Source organism: Lepidochelys kempii, chromosome 11, assembly GCF_965140285.1.
Source record: "Lepidochelys kempii isolate rLepKem1 chromosome 11, rLepKem1.hap1, whole genome shotgun sequence".
Taxonomy (NCBI): Eukaryota; Metazoa; Chordata; order Testudines; family Cheloniidae; genus Lepidochelys; species Lepidochelys kempii.
The window spans coordinates 60,339,487-60,361,613 of NC_136390.1; the positions used below are offsets into that span (position 1 = coordinate 60,339,487).

The window sequence follows — 22,127 nt, forward strand, 5'->3', positions numbered from 1 at the left end:
GCCCCCTATCCGCCCCTTCCCACTCTCTGACTGCCCCCCTCAGAACCCCTGACCCATCCAACCCCCCCACTCCTTGTCCCCTGACCATCCCTTCCCGGGACCCCTCGCCCCAACTGCCCCCTGGGACCCCACTCCCTATCCTACCCCCCGACAGGCCCTCTGGGACTCCCACACCTAGCCAACCCCCTGTCCCCTGACCGCCCCCTCCAGAACCCCTGACCCATCCAACCCCCCAGCTCCTTGTCACCTGACTGCCCCTCTGATCCCTATCCACACCCCTGCCCCTGACAGGCCCCCCCCGGGATCCCACCCCCTATCCAACCCTCCCCGTCCCCTGACTGCCCCGACCCCTATTTCCACCCCCGCCTCCTGACAAGCCCCCCGGGGACTCCCACGCCTATCAAACTGCTCCCTGTCCCCTGACTGCCCCCTGGGACCTCCTGCCCCCTTATCCAACCCCCGCCGATCCCTGCCCCCTTACCATGCAGCTCAGAGTGGCAGGAGCTCACCGCCCAGCCAGAGCCAGCTGAGCTGCCCGCGTGGCTGCACGGGACGGGGGACAGCAGGGGAGAGACCGGGGGCTAGCCTTCCTGGCCAGGAGCTCAAGAACTGCGTCAGAGGGGCCAGCAGGCTGTAGTTTGCCCACCTCTGCCCTAGACAATGCCGCTTTCTAGGGGATCCCTGGTATTTATGCCCTACAGTGTGACTGTAAATGTCTTCTTTATCAATCAGTTATTGTTATTTTTGCATCTGTTCTGGCTGAAAATCCTGTTGGAATATTTCAGATCTGTGACACTGATGAAACAATGGTTAGAAATATCAAACAGAGTAATGAAATTAAATTATATGGAAAATGCACCTGGCAAGTGTCCATGCCCTGAGATGGCAGCAGAGCGACCCAAGTGAACAATCAGACACTTTCTTTGCAGAGGCTAAAATGGTCATCTTCACAAACCCATCCATGTCCAGCAGCAGCCTAAGTAATCTGAGGTCTCTGAAATCAAGGTGAAATGGAAAAGGACCAAGTGATAGCTCTGCAGTGGGGCCATGGATGAGCTGAGCCCCACACTACAGAGATGCTGCTGGAACTGATAGGAGAACAACTTACGGTCCCGCCCTCAGTTAGGATTTTCTCTTTAAACTTGCATCCTGATTGTTCCCAACTCCTCCCTCTTCCCTCCAGGATTCTCTATGGGCAGGACAGGCTTTTCCTGCTGTCACAGCAAGAAAAGAATCTGATACTTCCAGGGTCCCACCCCTGTCTCCATGAGGTCAGTGTTCTGTGACAGTTGGGGCAGGATCTGTGGCAGGAAGGGAGGTGGCCTTGCTCCGTGACATGGAAAAGAGAGTGGCTGGGCAGCAGCCCCATTCTCTGCTATGCCCTCCCCAGAGCCTCCCTCCGGTGCAAGACCTGTTGGAAAGAAACTTTTGTTTTGGGGGAGGGGGAGAAGACTTTGAAAATGTCTCTCTAGATGCTGTCCTGCTCCCAATGGTGTCAATGAGGGACTCACTCTTGGCAGATTGTCAGTGAGGTTCCAGTGGAAGCAGGATCAGACCCGAGATTTCATGCAGAGGAAAGCTTATAGATCTGTCAAAGTTTCAAACTCCTAGACAAAGATTTAAGCCCAGAGAGGACTGCACCTGGCAGAAGGTACTCTAAGGCAAAGCACAGATGGCCTGTGGCTTGGAAGCACATGAAAAGCTGGATCAAATATGAGTATCTTCTCTTGACTGATAGCTTCTAGTATCAACTTCTGTGACATCAGGTTGCAAACACAAAACAAGATCAGAGCCAATGGTATAGTCAGGAGGAGGGTAAATTCCCTCCAGCATTTCTAAGGGCAGCAAGAGCCACTTGAAGCTTCAGTTACTCTTGTAACCAGGCTGGGTCCTTCTGCTTCACGCATCCAACAGGACAATGTAGAACATGCAGCTTCTTTCATTAGCCACTTTTGAGTAAGCTGGATGCTCCAGCCCGTAATGAAGTCTATGCTGGGCCCTATCCAATGCTTCCGTAAGGCTTAGAAATGGGATTTACTTGTGGCCCCTCGTTTCTGTTTAAGGCAAATGGCTGTACTTTCATGCATCACAGCCCCTGACTTACTTCCCACTCACCTTTCTGTGAGGTCCCATCCCGTAGCTCTGACCTCTCCATCGTTTTCAGAGTCACCATTTTCCTCAGAGGCCTGTATTCCGCCAGGAACACCTAAAAGAGGGGACGGGCAGTGGAATTAGTCACACAGCTGAGTGTCACTTTTTAAGGGCCACTCTCGTACGTCTTTTAGGAAATGTACCTTTCTAAACCAGCCTTTCCCCCGGACAGCAGAGAACCAGAAGTGCCACACCACAGGGAGATGCTCTGAGAACTGTAAGACACAGAGTTAGCAATTAAGGGCTTAGAGCATTGCAACAAACTGCAAATTGTGGAGAGTGACCATGAAAATAGCCAGACAATCCTGGAGTTCTTGATACCTTCCCTGCAGCTCAGACTTCTAGCCACACTCTGGAGAAGCTAGCTGCTCCAGTGCTGCAGAGCTGGGAGATATGCTGCAAGAGAGTGCAAGTCACTCTGGTTATTTACTGCCTAGTACTGTGCCTATTAATTGTGGCTGGTTTCAAGGATGCTGGAACAGGGGAGGCCAGAGGGCCATGGCCCTCCCACTTTTTACCAGTCAAAAGGGCGAGCGATGGGGGGCGGGAGCAGAGAGGAGCGAGTGGGAGGCGAGGTCTTGGGAGGAAGAGGCAGTGCAAGGGCGGGGTCATGGGGGAATGGGCAGCGTGAGGGCTTGGGGAGAAGGGGTGAGGCCTTGGAGGCAGCACAGAGGGGTGGGGCCACAGTTTCGGCATCTGTGGCTCCCACACTTTTAGGGCACCTCTACCGCTCCTGGGCTGGTTTGGCTCATGTGGCAGCATCTCCACTTTCTCCATGTAAGAATTTGCCAGCCAGCCTTCCCTGCTCCTCAGCAACATCTCTGTGACCCGCCCCATTGGATGGGTGGGGAAAAGACAATGGCAGCGGAGCTAAAAGCCAGCTGTAGTGCCGCTGCTTGGAAGAACCAATGAGCAGTACATGGCTGTAGTGCGTGTACTCACCCTACTGCTCCCTGGGGGACTGTGGAGTCTGATATCTCAACCTTCTGAGAGAGTGGGTGGCCATATCCCCTGGCCAGTCTGTTCTGTTCCCAGTCCTGCCTTCAGGAGAGAAGTACGCAGCAAAGGGGACAGAATCTGTAGATCTTTGATGTTAAGACCCTGAGTTTACTCAGTGTGTCAGTGGAAGGAAGAATCTGGGCTCTTTTGTTCACGTTAACAGATACATAATGTAGTTATAGTCCCTTCCCCGACAGGAAAACCCAGCACTTAGGGAAATGCTCCTCTTGCACCCCATTGTTCCTAGCTCTATCCCCTGGAACTACTTTTGGTGCTTACACCCTTCAGATGTTTGAAGTGTCATGTTTTTGGTTAGCTACACTTATTTAGCTTTCTTCTCACTTGTCCATCTCTCCCTCTCCCTAATGCTTTTCATTCTCTGGACTCTTTCCACTTTGCCAATATCTCCGTTACTGAGCTAGCCACAACTGGGCACTAAGTTCTAGGTGTGATCACTACAGAGCCCTCATTCAAGAGACTTTGCCGCCTAGCAGCCCCAAATTGCTCCAATCCACTGACTTCTACCAGCTCCTGTAGAAGCTTCAGCTTATGGAGCTTCCTTGAAGTCTGGTCCCACACCTTAGAGAACATAAATGAGCTGCGTGAACACTGTGATACACACCTGACAAGAGCAAGGAGACATTCAATGACATTAAAAGGTGGCAAAATCTGAATTGGTAAAAGAATATACTTTTTCACACAATGGGTAATTCAATTGTGGAACTCATTCCCACCGGATATCATAGAGCCGAGAACTTAGCATGATTCAAAAAGGGATTGGTCATTTATATGGATAACAAGACTATCCAGATTTATCATAGTTATCAAACCTCATGCTTCAGGATTTAAGCCAATCTCTACCTATTAAGAGAGCAGGATGAGACTTAATAAAAGAGAAATTGCCCTATCTGGCACTGTGGGGTTCTTACATCTTTCTCTGAAGCATCTGGCACTGGCCACTGCCAGGGACAGAAAACTGATCCTTAGGTCTGATCCAATATGGTAATTTCCATCTTCCTACGTTCTTGCAATACAGGATTTCAACGCAAAATTCAACTATACTGTTATCTACCTTTGACCACTAGATGTCTCTGATTCCATATTCCAAGTACAGAGTACTGTAGCCTTTTTCCCCCTTTACAATTGCTGTGAAACGCTAGGATGCAGGTACTGAAAGGTATTTAGATGCCTAACTCCCATTGATTTAATGCAAGATAGATCCTCAAAGGTATTTAAGTACCTGGGCCTAGATGCCTGTGTCTTCTAGTTTTTTAGCTTCTAGCAACATGAACAAACTAACATGAATAAGTTTCCAGCAGTAGAATTTTCTTTTCTGTCCATGAAAAGAGTCCTGTAGTTGTCCATCTCTGCTGCAGCAGTGGTATAAGTCATGTTAAAGGAGAATTACATAGCAGGAAAGAGCACATTAGATGCCACATCTGAACAGCGTATGGTATAAATGCTGTTATCAGTAGTGGAAGAGAAGTTTCTAAATCCCCGTAGATTGCGTTGGAAACTCTCAAAAGATCAAACTGTCCCCCTCCAAGATGAATCTACAGGGAATTTCTGACAACAAATGTAGACAACATGGCAGTGCAGTTCAAAATTAGTGGGCTTCTACTCAGCAAGATGGTGAAAAGGAAACGATACATATTGAGGCAATCCTAATGTCAGGCTGAGACTTTACCAAACTACATAAAGACACAACTATAACTTTGTGGTAGGAAATTTCAGTTTGATCTCCACCAAGTATTTCTAAGCAGATCTTTTCCCAGAGACAAGAACTCCACCCTCCTTCTGCTAGAGTCTACTCAAATAGAGCTAATTGGTTTGTCCAACTAGAGGATTAGTACCTATACAACCAAAACTATTCCAAAATCTCTTCCTTTATAATGTGTAGAGGCCATATTGATTTGTATTTCATACTCCCTTTAATGTTATATAACAACCAACAAAACAAGACTGTGAACTCTTGAGGGCAAGGACCATGTTTTTACGACATTCTCTAAAACACAAGCATCTGTATAGCCATCTGCTATTAATCATTTATAGGTCATTTATCACCACAGTATGGTAATTGGATGATATCTGAGCTGCCATGGTTATTTCCTATTCTAAATATACTCATGGTATGGATAACTTTTAATAGCAGCCACAGTAAGTGCCACTTATAAAGCGTTCTCTCTCCTTATTCAAATGGAGTCTTCTGTCTTGACAGTGGAACTAGAGAAACACACTTTACATCTCCATATAATATGGGTCCCACTTCAATTGTGCTGCTATAATAAGCCATGTGACTAGGCTTTAAAAATCTTAAACTTTCCCAAATACACTTAAGGAAAAATAATTTGCTTGCTCATGGCTATGCCCCATGTTTAAAATTGGAAGATGCACTTTTTATCTCCAAATACAAATTAACATTCAGTACATTGTCGGCAACAGGTAAACTTATATATTTTATTTTCTTGTGCTTTGTTTAGATTGAAGAGGGGCTAGTGTCTGACTTCAAAACCAAAAATCAGTATGCTTCAGGAATCCTGTGGATAATATCTTTTTACTGCTGTTGAACCTCTCCCCAAACAGAAGTCCATAACAGATTTCAGTCGCTTCATTCTAGTTAAGGGAAAATGGACCACATTCCCTTCAGATGCTTTCTAGGCTGCTTCTTATCAGGCAGAGGGATGAGTTTTGAGTAACCCAAGTCCCTCATTCTCCTCAATAGCTGAATCTTGCCCACAATGAGGCTGTTTTTAAAGCTGTCTCTTAAATCAGATCATGACTTCATTATGTATGCTATAACCATGTAAATACATGTAGTGTGTTGACTCTTAAAGAAATTAGCCTGGTGCCTCTTCCTGAATAATTACTTTGTTATAAGCGGGGTGAAACCTTGTTATGGGGTTGAGTTAAAACCTCAATGAAATTATAGGTATGAACTTACTCTTCAATGAACAAAACTGCAAGGTTAAGGCTACTGGCAGAAAAAAAGACTGGGAGAGACATACAGCTGGAAGGAGCAGCATAAAGCACAGGATCTGACCCATGAAGAAACCTGTGGAAGAGGTTTTTGGGGTGTGGATGCAGGCTGAAAAAAGTATGCTTGGTACTGTGAAGAAAAAAAGCTATTTCCTGTTATTTGATTCTCCTCTGCATTCAGAGACACAGGATTTTCTGCATTCTTTGTAGATAAACAAAACTGCATCAAAGAAATACACGACTATCACTAATTTCTGCTCCCAAATGGAACATCCCCAGATCTCCAAACTTTTACTACTTACTTAGGTCAAAAGGGGCAATAATATGTTGCATATGGTGGGCTTGCAGGTGAAAGTACTGTCTGCTTTTGTAACACGGTTACACGGGAAAACAGGGTTTGCCAGACAAACATGCATTATCTAAATGGAGGTAAGTGGATCAAAGCGTTGGGATACTGTTTTATATTAAAATATTTTTTAAAAGACTTTAATAATGTAAATGTGCTGGTGCTTCTTGTTCAAATTTGTAACAGGATTTTATTTATGGTATCTACTTTGAGTTATATTCAAGCACACATCTATTGCTCAGCTTGCGTTTACATAAGTTAAACCACATAATATCAAAATATCTCACATCCTTCAGTCCATCCACCTCCCCAAATGCCAAGAAGAAAAATAAGTTTTACAGCTCTTCTGGAAGGTTAACAAATTGAGGATCTTGCAGACCTAGGTGCAAGTTTCAAAATCAAGGAAACGTCACAGTCCAAAGCTTTATTAGCAGTCCCTCCTGTTAAAAGAGAGACCAAGATGAAATCTAATCAGCTAAAAAAAAAGTAAAGTAATTGAATATTATGCCTGCTCCTGAGTCCCCCTAGGGGAATTGACTATACAGGGGATTTATATGCAAAATTCTGTCAAATGGTTGTGGGGTGGAGTCTGATTTTTGGATTAGAATTAGAATTCTCTAATCTTTTAATTACAGCAATCATAGATGTTATTTGTAACAATAGCAGGTTAAAAAGATTAAGACACAAGTGTGACTTCTAAAGCATCCCTTTAAACCTGGAAGAGCTCGAACTCTATTGCTTACCATAATGGCTGTGCTGTTGCATGGGGAAAGAGGCAGTATCTTTGGTAGCCTCCTAACCCGTTGGTTTAGGTTTGGGACAAAGCTGTAATGTGTTTTGAAATTATTTTGAGTGTTGCCTGTTTTAACAGGTTTTTTCTTTTTAGCACAATGCTATTTTCTGTGTACATTAGGTTGAGTAGTGGACAGATTGAAGCGTTCTCCAACTGGTTTTTGAATGTTATAATTCTTGATGTCTAATTTGTGTCCATTTATTCTTTTACATAGAGACTGTCCAGTTTGACCAATGTACATGGCAGAGGGGCATTGCTGGTACATGATGGCATATATCACATTGGTAGATGTGCAGGTGAACGAGCCTCTGATAGTGTGGCTGATGTGATTAGGCCCTATGATGGTGTCCCCTGAATAGATATGTGGACACAGCTGGCAACGGGCTTTGTTGCAAGGATAGGTTCCTGGGTTAGTGGTTCTGTTGTGTGGTGTGTGGTTTGCTTCAGGTTGGGGGGCTGTCTGTAAGCAAGGACTGGCCTGACTCACAAGAACTGTGAGAGTGATGGGTCATCCTTCAAGATAGGTTGTAGATCCTTGATGATGTGCTGGAGAGGTTTTAGTTGGGGGTTAAAAGTGACAGCTAGTGGCATTCTGTTATTTTCTTTGTTGGGCCTGTCCTGTAGTAGGTGACTTCTGGGTACTCTTCTGGCTCTGTCAATCTGTTTCTTCACTTCAGCAGGTGGGTAGTGTAGTTGTAAGAATGCTTGATAGAGATCATGTAGGTGTTTGTCTCTGTTTGAGGGGTTGGAGCAAATGCGGTTGTATCGTAGAGCTCGGCTGTAGACGATGGATCGTGTGGTGTGGTGTGGTCTGGATGAAAGCTGGAGGCATGTAGGTAGGAATAGCGGTCAGTAGGTTTCCGGTATAGGTTGGTGTTTATGTGACCATTGCTTATTAGCACCGTAATGTCCAGGAAGTGGATCTCTTGTGTGGATTGGTCCAGGCTGAGGTTGAGGGCGGGATGGAAATTGTTGAAATCATGGTGGAATTCCTTTTTTCCATGTGTCCAGAACCCTAACGAGTGTTGTGTATTTAGCTTTTCTTCGGCACTGTTTGCAATACATGTATTTAACAGGATCCTTGTAATACTGGTAGATCTAAAATTAAATCTACCACCACTAACTTTGCTCCCAGAACGTGAATCAATACCCAGATGCAAGAAACTAGAATTTTGGGGAAAGTTAGAATTTGGATCTCAACTTTGCAGCTTAGGACTTTATTTAATTTTTAAAAGCCTCTAAAAAAATCTTTCAACCTACATATAATGTCTTCTCAAATGTTTGAGATCTCTGGCTTAGTTGTTTATATCACTTGCATGAGTTGTGCGAGTAAAATCCTGTTGTAACACATTCATTACAGTTAACAAATGAATATATGAAGTACATGCTGTTTGATTAGGACTGTGTACATGACTTTACATGCTGAACTTTGACTAGGCATAATGCAAGTAAAGCCATCAAAACTGTTAATTAGTGAACAGTGTTTTTAAACGCTTTGTTTTTGTTTCTCATAGCAACCACATGGAACAGTGCCATTTTTTTCTTGGGGTGGGTCTAGAATATGCGGAGTGCTATAGCCCTTACTGAAATTTCTATCCAGAATTGTGGCTTTATTCCTTGCCATATATCCTACAAACAAGCATTGATCAATGTGCCTTTTGCCATCTGGTCTTTCAGATGCAGTAAGAGATCTTGTGTGAAATTGTTATTAATTTTTTTTTGCCTCCTCCTTGGAGTGTGTTTGGCTTTAAAAAAAAAGTTTCAGCAACTTGCTCCCAAATGAAACAAATATTTCTGGAAGTAAAACTTTCTCAGGCTGTAAAAGAGTGGGGAAATAACACTGGCAAAGAAGTAGAATTTCCTAGGTGAAGACAAGCGGAATGGTACAGAAGCGTGAGAGGTGTACTAGGCCCAAAGGCCCCCTACTGGAAGCCTCATAAGCATGGACATACTGGGTCAGACCAAAGGTCCATCAAACCCAGTATCCTGTCTTCCAACAGTAGCCAATGCTAATCATCAAGTGATCCATCGCCTATTCCCAGCTTCTGGCAAACAGAGGCTAGGGCCACCATCCCTGCCTATCCTGGCTAATAGCCATTGATAGACCCAGGGATTTCCCTACACTCCCCCCCTGCCCCATGGGGGGGGTGTTTACATCCCCTGAATTTCCCCAACCCCCCCGCCCCCCAGTTTTGTGAACTAGTTACATGCAGTGTTGCCAATTTAGTGATTGTTCATTAATGTTTCAATTTCAATTCAAATTTCCGCACACTTTAAAAGCATATAACATGTATCATAAAATACATGTATCTGAAAAAGTATAATAGATTTGAAAAGTATGAACATAGACTAGCTTCCTTATACAGCTGTTATTTTTTATGACAATGTCAGAGCATTCATTTTGGTTATACTGGCCAACCTAATAATTTCAGATTATGATCTGTAAACAAAGTCTAAATGAGCTCTCCCTGACAGCTAGTGATGAGCTGGGGGGAAAGGCTTCAGGACCAGATTGTATTTACATTCACACTTAATCTACCTAGGTATCCAGCAAATAGAGCTGTATTGCCCAAGCGATAGATTTTGGCTGGGGTTGGGTTACAAATCACTTGAATGCGGGGGATAAAGAAATGTTGTTCTTATTGTGAGAGTAAAGGGCAGTAGAACTGTACTTAGCCTCTGCTGATTGAGGGCATCAAGAGAGAGGGTGGGGACAGGTGTTTTGCTTGATGGTCTGCCTGAGTCATAAGTACTATTTGACCTGCCCCTCTCCACTGTTTAAAGACAGAGCTGATTACGCTCCATAGATAGTCTTTTGTTGTGTTAAGTGACCACTACAGCTGAAATTACTGATAATCAGGTCTAAGTGCTTAAACCTGCTGTGGGACAGTGTTCCTGTGGAAGAGATGGCCCAGTCTGCTCTAGCAGTGAGGTTCCCCCACTGAGAGCTCAGCTGAAATCACTGAGAGCTGGGTGGAACCTCAAGAGACCAACTCGCAGAGGTCACAGTGGCAGGTGGCAGGAGAAGGTGACTGCGCAGGGCCATTGGCAACAGAGCAATGGAGTGAACGGTGGCACAACGAATAACAGTGGCCAGAGCGAACAATGAGCCGCTGGAAGAACGAGCAAAGCGCTTTCTTGCCCCCCAGCTGGGAGATGAACTCATGTGAAAGCACCTCTGAACTCTGAGTCTCCACTGACCAAGGACAACACCTGTGTTAATGAAAAGAAAAGGAGTACTTGTGGCACCTTAGAGACTAACCAATTTATTTGAGCATAAGCTTTCGTGAGCTACAGCTCACTTCATCGGATGCATACTGTGGAAAATACAGAACATGTTTTTATACACACAAACCATGAAAAAATGGGTGTTTATCATAATCATACACATTGTAAGGAGAGTGATCACTTTAGATAAGCTATTACCAGCAAGAGAGTAGGGTGGGGGGAGAGAAAACCTTTTGTAGTGATAAACACCCATTTTTTCATGGTTTGTGTGTATAAAAACATCATCGGCTGCATACTGTGGAAAACACAGAAGATGTGTGGCATCATACTTTCTATTTAGGCAAGAGATACCACACACTACAAACTGGAGGCCAATGTTAAGTACATTGTCACTTGTTCATCCTGAAGTTGAACACTGGTTCCAAACAAGACCAGCAAATGCTCACTATCTTTCTGCAAGAAACTCAACTGACTGGCTAGAAGCATATGGTGCAACAGTGAAAGACTCAACAGTTGAAAAAGTGAAGAACTCTCTCATCACATTCAAAAAATTTGCATACATGGCTGATGAATGAACCAATGCAAATGGTCATCAAGTACTAAGTCATTGTGTACGTTATCTTGATGTCGGTGGTAGGCCAGTAGATGAATTTCTAGATGTTCAAGTTAAAGAAGACAGATTGGCTGCATCTGTGACAACCCACATCTTAGAGTTTAAATGCTTGTCAATGGGACCCCAAACAGATGGCTGCTTGTGCATTTGACGGAGCTGCAAACTTCTCTGGAAGACATGGTGGAGCACAAGCTTTGCTCAGAGAAAAGTGTAACCCTAGTCTCTCCTATACACACCGCAGAGGCCATCTACTCCAACTAGCGCTAGTACGAGCTGCAGACTCTTCAAAAGACATTAAAAAAGCTATACATTTAATATCTTCATTATATTCTTTTTTCAGCAAGAGTCCAAAAAGACTGAATATCTGGGAAAATATAGAAAATACACTGGGACTGAAGTTCAAATTAGCCCAACCTGGGAAAACCCTCTGGCTTTCTCATGAGCGATCCTTGCCTGTTGTCTTAAAATTACTCCAGCCATTACTACTGGCTTTGGAAAGTATCTACCAAGATGGGATGGATCGAAGTAGCGAGGCTGGTGGATTACTTTTGCTACTACGTTCAGAGAAGACTACTGCCATTCTCTCTCTTGTAAGTCTACTGTTGAAACCACTTGGGTCATTAAACAATGCCATCCAGGCATCTGCTACAACAGTAGTAGATCTTTGTCCAGCAATAGAAGCTACATTTAGATGAATCAGAGAGCTATCAATTGAAAAAGTACTGGAGGAAGCAAAGACTTCAGTCCAGAAGTTGACGAGTGAAGGCATTTATATTGAATCCTTAAGTGAAGAGGACAAGAAGTGTTTAAGACAACTGAAAAAGTACACAGACTTGATTCTTAAAAATCTACAACAGCAACTTCTAGATTCTACTCAACCTCTACTTAGCTTTTACAGAGATCCCTGTCTTATAAAACCCCGACAGTTGAGTGGAGTGAGGCAGTACCAGCAATGGGGCTGCCATATGCTCAGGACATAATAGAAAATTTGAACACAAAGTGGAATATCATACAATGAATGAATGAAGATTTGACTTCAACTTCTTTTTTTATCATCACTAGTGGCTCGACATGATCTTTATGCTATGTTTCCTGGGCTGAAAGAAGTAGGAATTAATCTCTTGCTACTCCAGTCACAACATCTACCAGTTGAGCATTCTTTTTCATCATTGAATAGAATTTTGTGTTTTGAAAGAAGTCACCTTCTGCCTGATCATGTGAATGAATTAATGAGCATATCAATTGAAGGAATGGAAGTACCGGACACACGAGAAGCCAGCAAAGATGAATACATTGCATTCAAGAAGTTCATTAACAGAGTTGTGCAAAATTATAACAAGAAACAAAGAAGGATGTAGTGCTTCATAAAAGGCGTGAGTAGCCACTTTAATTTGTGTGATGATTTTAAAATCTAATAAAATGGTCATGAAACATTTTTCAGTTTTTACTATGGTGCCATACAGCCCACCTTCACCCTCGCAGTCTCACCCCTCATTGGCCCTGACCCCCACCTTGTAAATTTGAACACCTTTCCCCCACCCCTCCAATTTCAATTCCTGGGGAAAACACTGGATGAACCTATCCTCCATGAATTTATCTAGTTCTTTTTTGAACCCTGTTATAGTCTTGGCCTTCACAACATCCTCGGGCAAGAAGTTCCACAGGTTGACTGTGTGTTGTGTGAAAAAAAATACTTCCTTTTGTTAGTTTTAAACCTGCAGCCTATTAATTTCATTTGGTGACCGCTAGTTCTTGTGTTATGAGGAGTAAACACTTCCTTATTTACTTTCTTCACACCAGTTATGATTGGACCTCTATCATATCTCCCCTTAGTCATCTCTTTTCCAAGCTGAAAAGTCCCAGTCTTTAATCTAATCATTTTTGTTGCCCTTTTCTGAACCTTTTCCAAGTCCAATATATCTTTTTTGAGATGGGGTGACCACATCTACACACAATATTCAAGATGTAGGTGTACCATGGATTTATAAAGAGGCAATATGATATTTTGTCTTATCTAGCCCTTTAGGATTCCCAACATTCTATTCGCTTTTTTGACTGCCACTGCACATTGAGTGAAAGTTTTCAGAGAACTATCCACAATGACCCCAAGATCTCTTTCTTGAGTGGTAACAGCTAATTTAGACCCCATCATTTTATATGCATAGTTGGGATTATGTTTTCCAATGTGCATTACTTTGCATTTATCAACACTGAATTTCATCTGCCATTTTGTTGCCCAATCACCTTGTTTTGAGAAATCCTTCTGTAGCTCTTCTCAAGATAATTAAGTCCCAGGCGGACTGTGTAGTTTTGTACCATTTGCAAATTTTGCCAACTCACTGTTTACCCTCACAGTCCTACCCTACCCCACCCCAGGTGAGTCCTCCAAGGTGCTTAGAGAGGCTGAGTGGTAAGCAGCTAATCAGAGCCCAGCAGGCTCATATAAAAGGAGCTGCCGGAGCTGAGAAGTTCAGTTGCTGGCTGGAGCCAGAGGAGTAAGACTGATGCTCTTGGTTGGCTGCTGGGACTCAAGCAAGACTTCAGCCCAAGGTAAATGTAAAGCTGAACATGCTGGGGCTATGGAGAAGTAGCCTAAGGAACAGTAGCAGCAACTAGTTAAAGGGATGCAGCAGGTGGCTGCTATTTGTAGGGTCCCTGGGTTGGGACCCAGTGTAGTGGGTGGGCCTAGATCTCCTCCTGCCCTTCTCTGCTCTACCAGCCCACAGGTGAAGTGGTTGAGTCCCCTGAGAAGGGAGATTACATAGGTCTAGGGAAGAAGTTGAGGGGCTCAGTATGCATTTTGCTCTTGTTGAGCATCCTGTAGGCTTTCTAGGGCAAGGGGGTTTGAGGGTGATTTGCAGGTTAATTACAAAGTCCAAAATGTTAGTTTCTGGAGAAAATGTAACCTACTCCCATTGCTGCTTTACCAACTGTAATGGCCCCTTAACTTCATGGCCATAAATGAGTTCAAAAGCTGACAATCCCAAACTGGGATGTGGTACAGCCCTGTAGGCAAAGCAACTGCTGCAACGCGAGGTCCTAATCATTGGAGTGCTCATTTACGAATTTACGTATCATGGCCCCCGAAGTCCCATTAAACTTTTCTACTAGGCCATTTGTTTGATGGCGGTAAAGGGTGGCAACCAAGTGGTTTACCCCATGAGCTTCCCAAAGACGTTTCATGGTTCCTTGCCAGGAAATTAATTCCCGAATCTTTAAGGATGTTGGAGGGCCAACCTTCCCTGGCAAAAATGTCTGTCAATGCCTGGCTGGCGCTCTTAGCCCTGGTGTTGCTTAGAGCTACTGCTTCCAGCCAAAAAAAATCCATGAAAGTCAGTATGTACAGCTTTCCTCTGGGTGTCTTCTTATGGAAAGGACCCAGAATATCCACAGCTACATGCTGAAATGGAACCTTAAAGATGGGGAGTGGCTAGAGAGAGGGGCTTTGACCTGGTCCTGGGGCTTTCCCACCCTCTGGCACACCTCACAAGACTGGACATCAGTAGAAATGTCCTTGCCCACCCCCTCCCAGTGCAATGGACTTCCCCAAACGGTCCTCAGTGCTGTTCGCCCCAGCATGGCCACTAGGGTGATCGTGGGCAAAGCTCAAGAGCTTTTTCCTATACATAGTTGGAACTACCAACTGTCTCTGAGGATGCCAGTCGTCTTTGTACCCACCAGAAAGAGTCTGCTTGTATAAGAGTCCTCCTTCTATAACAAACCTGGACCTGTTAGAAGAGCTGAGAGGCGGTGAGTTGCTCCATGCCGAGTCTCTCATCCGCTTCCTGCTCTGCCTGGAACTGCTCCCTTGATGCTGGAGACATTAGTTCCTCGCTGGGTTGTGGACTTGGGCTTGGTCCCACTGGAAGCGATGCAGGTGATGGGGTTGTTTCCGTTGACTGAACTGCTCTACGCTGGTGCACTAGGTGGTATTTCAGGCTCCGGTTGAGCCTTTTGCATCAGTTTAGCTGCTGAGCCCTTTAGTGCTGGCTCCCCTGACTCTGGTGGGATTGCAAGCACAGGTTTTGGTGCTGACTGCTCTGCCAGTTCTGATCCTTGGGCTGGTTCTGGCTGGGTCCCAGGAACTGGATCTACAACTGCTGTCATTAGACTCTGGTCTGGAGTCTAGTTCCACCACCTCTGGCTGGGTTCCTGTAGGAGGCTCAGGAACGGAGTTAGGTGTGGAGGCCTGTTTAGCCTGGCTGCAGGTGACCATCCGCACCCTTTTTGTTAGCCTCACATGGGAAGCAGCATGGGAAGAGGATAATCATCATAGACTGCAACAGTCCATATTCCTGACCAGCCCTTGTACTGGACAGGCAACCTGCCTGTAGGCAAATTAAAAGAGTTGGCCTTTAAGGGTTGCACAGTCACTTGGGCCTCTGGGTCGATGAATTTGGGGTCTACCAGGGATTGGTGGATAGCTGACACCTGTGCTTCAGTGTCTCTCCACGCAGTAATTTTCCTCCCGTCCACACTCAGTTTCCCTTTGCTCTGGCGGTATTTGTAAGACATCTGGACCCAAAGGCTCTTGATGGGACTCCGGGGTGATGAGTTGTAGTCAGCTGGTGCTCTTGAGGCAGTTGGTCTTCACATGCCCCAGCTCATTACATTTAAAGCATCGCCCATCTGACTGTGGGCTAGGGCAAGGTGGGTGTTTGGAGAGTTGGGGGGGGGGGGGGGATGAGAGAGCATCTGGGGTCTCCCTGGCTGTATGGAGGACTCCTCCTTGCGAGGTGGAGCTTTGGGCTGACCCCAATGGTGGGGTGTTTTCTTGGGTTGCCCCTTCTGGTATCCGCTCCACCTGCTACTAGCTTTCTTCTTCTCTGCCACTTCCACCCATTTGGTTCTGATCTCCCTAGCCTTGGTTACAGTTTTGGGCTTCCCATCTAGGATGTACCTTTCTGTTTCCTCAGGAACACCCTCTAAGAACTTCTCCATTTGCATGAGGAGAGACAGATCTTCCAGAGATTTAACGCTTGCTCCTGATATCTAGGCATCCCAATTTTTCACAATGTGGTAGGCGTGTCGGGAAAATGCCACGTCTGGTTTCCACCTTAAGGCTCTGAACTGCCGACGGGCCTGCTCAGCTGTTAGTCCCATTCTAATTCTGGCCTTTTGTTTAAAAAGGTCGTACTCATTCATGTGTTCTTTAGGCATTTCAGCAGCTACCTCTGCAAAGGGTCCACTGAGTTGTGGCCTCAGCTCCACCATATACTGGTCTATAGGGGTGTTGTACCCAAGGCAGGCCCTTTTGAAATTTTCTAAGAAGGCCTCTGTATCACCTACCTTGTATGTGGGGAATTTCTTGGAATGGGGAGCAGTACCTGGAGAAGGACTGTTAGGGTTTCTGCTTGATCCAGCTTAGCCCTTTCCAGTTCCAAGCGCTTCAGCTCTAACTCCGCCTCCAAGCGCTTCGCCTGCATTTCCGCCTCCGCTTCCAACTCAAAGCGCTTCGCCTCTCTTTTGTCCTCCACTTCCAAACGCATCGTCTGTAGGAAGAAATCCCAGTCTTCCGAAGTCAGAACTCTGGGTTAAGGGCATTCCTCCAGCTTGGCACCTGGATCTTGGTTGGGGGAGGGCTGACCCTTTCCCCTATCCACTCCCTTCATTTCCATCATGGAGCCAGATGTCTGGGCTTGATCTGGGTCTATCTTCTCCATGGCGTGCCGCTTTGGGAAGACTGGTTTTTCTCAGGTTTTGGTGCCAGACCTCAACCTCATGCACAGGCTGCCCTCTTCTTAGCCTAATTATTTCATTGCCACAAAGCTAGAAAAGAAAAGAAAAATCTGTTTGTTGGACTCCCTGGCTTCTTTGGTGTGCCTGTTCCCCCTCAGGCAGCAAAGGAAAAAAAGCGGGGAGGGAACCTCCCTGGCTTTCAAGCAGCCAAAAGGACAAGTGTCCTTTTTAAAATCCTGAGGTCTGTGCTTCTGGTTCAAAATGATCCCACTGCTCTGCCACCATGTCAAGGCTGAATCCCCACTCTGTCACTCTGAGTGCAGAAGTTAGGGGCCTGAAAGGATTCTAAAAATTAATACATGCCACTCCAGACTTGTATTAAACTCCCACGGTTACAGCTTTTCTCTGACCTCGACTTTGCAAACGCTGCCACCACCCAAATGAAAAAAAACAAAACAAAAAACAACCAACCAACCCTTGAACCCAGGAAGGAACACTTGAGAATTCCTCCCTGCAGGGTATCCTCAAGCCCTTTCACACCCCTCTCCAAAGAAGAGCTGAGAAAGAAAACAAATGAAATTAGCTGTGGCTACCAGCTTATCAAACATGCACAAACCTCTTAGGACTTTAAAAAAGGTAAATTTTATTAAAACAAAAAGGAAAAAAATTACATCTGGAACTTAGGCTTTTTCTAGATTTTAAAAGAGCAATTCAAAAAATCAAGCACCCAAAATAGCTTTCTTGGGGGTTCCGCTTAAAGGTTACAAGCAAACAAAAGCATCTGGGCTTAGCACAGAAGAGATCCACAAGCCAAAATAAAAAATAAACCTGATTGTGTTGTGACAGGGTCAGGCCAGCTGGCTACAGGAGAGTGATAGAAGGCAGATATATTAGCCCCAGGTTAAGTAGGTCCCTTTTCTCTGGGTAAGGTAACAGGGAAGGTTCCAGAACAATCAGGAACTTTCTGGAAACAAGGCGTGGCAGCCAAGACGCCGAAAACAAGAACAGATTTATCACATTAACCTCTTGAAACCTTGGCACCAGCGAGAGGCATCTGTAGTGGCCCAAGAGGCCCCGATCCAGGGAAATAACCTACATGAGCAGATCAGGATATCCCCTGATCTGACACCGAACCAGAATAAGGAGGTAACTGAGATGATTAACTGGTACCAGGACGTGATTTCAACCAAACCAGGCTGGACCACCAAAGCATATCGCAAGGCCCTACCGGGTCCCCGCAGCAAAAAAGGAAGGAGACCAAGGCAGAGGTAAAAAGGATGTTGGAACTGGGAGTCATAGAAGAGTCCCACAATCAATGGTTGAGCCAGATTGTGTTGGTGCCCAAACACAACGACACCACTAGGTTTTCTAATGACTTTCGCCGGCTGAATGAGATATCCAAACTTGATGCATACCCCATATTGATGAGTTAGTTGACTGCCTATGCAATGCCCGATTTTTTGACCACCCTTGATTTAACAAAGGGATACTGGCAGATTCCCTTGCCAAAGAGGTGAAAGAAAAGATGGCATTCTCTACACCAGTACATCAATATACTGTTTGTCCTTTTGCACCTGCCACCTTCCAGCATCTTATGGACAAGCTCCTGCAGCCCCATACCAGTTATGCAGCTGCGTACCTGGATGATGTGATTATTCACACCCCCGACTGGAAGACCCACTTGGAAAAGGTGGAAGCGGTATTGGACACACTAAGCCAGGCTGGCCTCACAGCCAACCCAGCCAAGTGTGCTATAGGGCTAGCTGAGGCTAAATACCTTGGCTACATTGTAGGAAGGGGCACAGTCAAGCCCCAACTAAACAAACTAGAGGCTATCCAAAATTGGCCCTGGCCGAATTGGAAAAAGCAACTCTGGGCATTCCTGGGTGTGGTGGGGTACTACTGGCGATTTATTCCCCATTTCGCTACTAGAGCGAGTCCCCTGACAGACCTGATAAAAGCCTAGGGTCTGGACATGGTGAAGTGGACTGACACTGCAGAGAATGCATTCACGGATCTACGAACAGCCCTCTGCAGTAACCCTGTGCTTATAGCCCCTTCATAGACTTCAACAAAGAGTTCATTTTACAAACAGATGCATCTGAAGTAGGATTGGGAGCTGTCCTATTGCAGATGGTTGGAGACGAAGAACAACCAATCCTCTACCTCAGCAGGAAACTCCTCCCGAGAGAGCAGAAGTATGCTGTGGTTGAGAGAAAGTGCCTTGCTGTGAAATGGGCCATGGAAACACTACATTATTACCTGCTAAGACAACGGTTTACCCTTGTGACCGACCATGCACCCCTCCAGTGGATGCAGCGAAATAAAGAGAAGAACGCAAGGGTCACCAGATAGAAAGGTTGTCGGGACAGAAACCAATTCACCATACAACACTGGGCTGGAAGCCACCATGGCGATGCAGATCGCTTGTCACGGGTACACTGCCTGACGTCTCAAGTTGCCCAGCCCCGTGGTGTTGAGCAGAGGGGTGCGGGGGATATGTGACAGGGTCAGGCAAGATGGCCACAGGAGAGTGATAGAAGGCAGATATTAGCCTGAGGTTAAGTAGGTCCCTTTTCCCTGGGTAAGGTAACAGGGAAGGTTCCAGAACAATCAGGAACTTTCTGGAAACAATTAAGGCAGACCGGCTGATTAGAACACCTGCAACCAATCAAGAAGCTGCTGGAATCAATTAAGACAGGCAGGCTAATCAGGGCACTGGGTTTTAAAAAGGAGCTCACTTCAGTTTGTGGGATGCGTGCGAGGAGCTGGGAGCAAGAAGCACAAGAAGCTGAGAGTGAGAAGGCTACTACTGGAAGACTGAGAAGTAGAAGCCTTATCAGACATCAGGAGGAAGGTCCTGTGGTGAGAATAAAGAAGGTGTTGGGAGGAGGCCATGGGGAAGTAGCCCAGGGAGTTGTAGCTGTCATGCAGCTGTTACAGGAGCCACTGTAGACAGCTGCAATCCACAGGTCACTGGGCTGGAACACGGAGCAGAGGGCGGGCCCGGGTTCCGCCCATCCCTCCATCCCCACAACTCCCTACTTGATACCGGAGGAGTTGCCCTGGACTGTGGGTTCCACCAGAGGGGAAGGTCTCCGGCCTGTTCCCTGATCCACTAGGTGGATCAGCAGAGATTGCGGGGATTGTTCTTCTTTTTCCCCATGCTGGCCAGTGATGAGGCTAACTGAGTGAATAGTAGATTTGAGCCTCGAAAGTGGCCAAACTGAGGGCTGCCTTGAACCTCTGAGGCAAGCAAATCCACCCATAAGCACAGGACCCACCAAGGCAGAGGAGGAACTTTGTCAGTGTCTAAACATTCCCTATCCAAATTTCTTCTAGGTATGGAAGATGAATTTTCATACCTGGTTCAAGCCTTACACAGCATTGCTGCTCCATGTCTCCTTCTCCGGAGAACGACAAAGGGAAACTATCTTTCCCAAATTTAAAAATTCTAGCCTTCCCATTGGCTCTTTTGGTCAGGTGACCACTCCTTTCCTTTACCTGTGGGCTTGTTAATGCTTTACAGGTAAAGCAAGCAGATAACAGACAACAAGAGGGATTTTACAGCTAACTGGCTGGTTGGGTTCATAAACCGGGGCTACCCCCCCCTTCATTTATCACATCCCGTCTTTGTTTTCTGAGAAGACTGACTCATCTGCACAGCATCAAGGACTCTTGAGCCACCTTGAAGTCCCTGGTCCTCCACACCCCTGCCACCCAACAGAGGCACTTTAGACCGCAGCCCCCTCCGAGGAATTATCAACCTCAGGGTAGGCAGGAAGGGTCGCACAGGAGAAATAGGAACTCAAGGAAGAGACCTCATCCCTCCTCTGATCAGGGTTCTGGCCAATCTAAACCCTCCTCAGGCCCAAAACCGGCCTTTTAAAGGCGCGCCCAGGGGTGATGCACCAGTGCAAAGACTGGATCCATCCCGTCTTACCTTTTCATCCTGTCTATCCTCATTCTACCAGGTGTGGGCCCATATTACATTGGGCCACTGGGTGCTCCACATGGTAGAGAGGGGATACTCCCTCCAATTCTCTGCCCTCCCGCCCACCTTCCCCATCCCTCCCAGGAACCCTCTCACGAGCAACTTCTTATACAGGAGGTGCAATCGCTCCTATTGCTGGGGCAAGTGGAAGAGGTTCCTCAGGAGCAGAAGGGGAAGGTCTTCTATTCCCGGTATTTCCTAATATTGAAAGCCAAAGGCGGGCTCAGGCCTATCCTAGACCTGTGAGAGCTCAACAAATTCATAAAGAAACTCAAGTTCCACATGGTTTCCTTGGCCTCTATCATCCCTTCCTTGGATCCAGGGGACTGGTATGCTGCTCTCGACTTGAAGGATGCGTACTTTCATATAGCAATCACACCATCCCAAAGAAAATACCTCAGGTTTGTGGAGCACAATAACCACTTCCAGTTCAGTCCTTCTGTTCAGCCTGTCAGCAGCGCTTCAAGTATTTACCAAACGCATGGCAGTCATGACTGTGTGTCTGCGCAGGCACTGGGTACAGGTGTTCCCATACCTTGACAACTGGCTCATCAAGGACCGCTCCAAGGCTCAAGTGGATGCACAAGTTAGATTCCTCATTGCAACGTTCGATGAACTGGGCCTTCTCCTGAATGCAAGGAAGTCAACTCTGTCCCCTATTCAGAGGGCAGAGTTCACTGGGCCAGTGCTGGACTCAACCCACGCCTGGGCGTACCTACCAGAGTCGAGGTTCCGGGCCCTGGACAACACATTCAGAGTCTCAGGCAGTTCCTCACCACCACAGCAAGGAATTGCCTCAAACTCCTGGGACACATGGCCGCTTGCACCTATGTGGTGCAACACGCCAAGCTCAGACTCCGGCTGCTCCAATCATGGCTATCCTCAGTGTATTGGCTGGTTGGGGACAGTTTGGACAGGGTCGTGACTTTGCCTCGCCCGGTCCTCAACTCCCTTCTGTGGTGGCTCAATCCACAGCTAGTGTACGCAGGGGTCCCCTTAGTCAGCCCCCAGATGACTCTCTTGTTGGTTATGTGTGCAGCAGACACGGGCTGGCAGGCGCACCTGGGAGACCTCAGGACACAAGGCCTCTGGTCTTAGGCGGTGCTTGCTCTCCACATCAGTGTCAGAGAGCTGAGAGTGGTATGCCTGGCATGTCAGACTTCTGAGCCCACTTAAGTGGGAGATGTGTATCCATGATGACAGACAACACCATGGCAATGTTTTATATCAACAAACGGGGGCGGGTGCACACTCCTCTCCCCTTTGTCAGGAAGCCCTCATGTTGCTGGACTTCTACATAGAGCAGTCAATACACCTGCAAGCATCGTACCTCCCTGGGGTACAGAAC

The 22,127-nt window shown here is 46.2% G+C and overlaps 1 long non-coding RNA gene across 3 annotated transcripts in view; it reads right to left on the reverse strand.

Moving 5' to 3' along the window:
- The window catches only part of LOC144929133 (uncharacterized), a 69,096-nt gene that overhangs the window by 40,649 nt on the left and 6,320 nt on the right, over nt 1-22,127 (reverse strand). For all 3 annotated transcript variants that reach the window (XR_013634440.1, XR_013634439.1, XR_013634438.1), the window contains exons 2-4: nt 2,295-2,366; nt 2,116-2,206; nt 860-994 (exon numbers count right to left, since the gene is read on the reverse strand). This is a non-coding gene — a long non-coding RNA (uncharacterized LOC144929133). The remainder of the gene's footprint in view (nt 1-859; nt 995-2,115; nt 2,207-2,294; nt 2,367-22,127) is intronic.